Raw genomic sequence first — 1,285 nt, forward strand, 5'->3', positions numbered from 1 at the left:
TCAGTGTGTGAATGACAGACAATGGGTAAGACATGCATAAATAACCTGCATTCCCAATCTCACAGCTGCATGGCATTAGATAATTAACACAGAGCACCAAGCAGAATCCTGATTATCATAGAAAATCATCTCATAGAAGAGAAAAAGTTTACTGCATGTATCAGTAGGCATCAAATAGACAAATATGAATAGAGTTAAAAATATCTAGAATATAAAGTGCCTTAGAGCAATAAACATTTATAGAGTATACCCAAAAAAAAAATTGGCATTAACATAGACACAGGTATTAAAATAGATAAATAATAAATAAATAAATAAATTATTTTTGATATTTTTTTGCTTTATCATGTGTTTTCTAGTATCTCTCTAACACACACAAACACCATGCTGGGCAAGGTAAGCTAACTAACGTCGAGAGAACAACATTGATGCTGTATCTAACCTTCCGCACGTTAAACAGCCAGTAACCTCTAAACCTAAAATAACCTCTAAACACCTCTAAATCTCTAGTATCTCTAACACACACACAAAGACCATGCTGGGCAAGCTAAGCTAACGTTAGCCTACTAACGTCGAGAGAACATTGACGCTGTATCTAACCTTCCTCACGTTAAACAGCCAGTAACCTCTAAACCTAAAATAACCTCTAAACCTCTAAAAATGCCTTTAATGTTACTTACTTGCATAGTTACGTACTGAGATGTGATTACCTACCGTCATTTCGATTTTCCCTCGTCTTCTTATTCTGACTTCCGGCAGTAAACCAAGACGGTCCACTGCGAGTCAGTTTCCTGTATCAGTGTCACGTGGGGTTCGCAACCAGCACGCCCCTTTAGGAGACTAACAGCAGGTCCTGAGTCCATTGACTTCAGTGGGAGAAATGAACGTGATTACAGATTATGGCTGATTCTTTCGCCCCATAGTCACAGAACCAGATATTGGACCCATTTATCACAAGCCACATATCTTCAGAACATTCCAACACCAAAATGGCAAATCATATCTTCAGAACATTCCAACACCAAAATGGCAAATTTCAGATGGACAAATCAGGAGAAAATTTACTTTGTTCAAGACCTGTCTCTGTCTCAACAACACACTTTGGCGAGATCTGGGGCAACAGATAGCTCCTCTCTGGTGCTGAAATCAGTGCAGTTTCACCAAAGATACTGGATTAAAAAAATATTTTTTTCCAGCAGATGTCTTAGTTACAACATGATTGAGCTAACTGGAGTAGTTTCATGTCGTATCCGACAACGGGAGGCTTTTAACAGATAACGTCCTG

Source organism: Epinephelus moara, chromosome 10 (assembly GCF_006386435.1).
Source record: "Epinephelus moara isolate mb chromosome 10, YSFRI_EMoa_1.0, whole genome shotgun sequence".
Lineage (NCBI taxonomy): Eukaryota > Metazoa > Chordata > Actinopteri > Perciformes > Serranidae > Epinephelus > Epinephelus moara.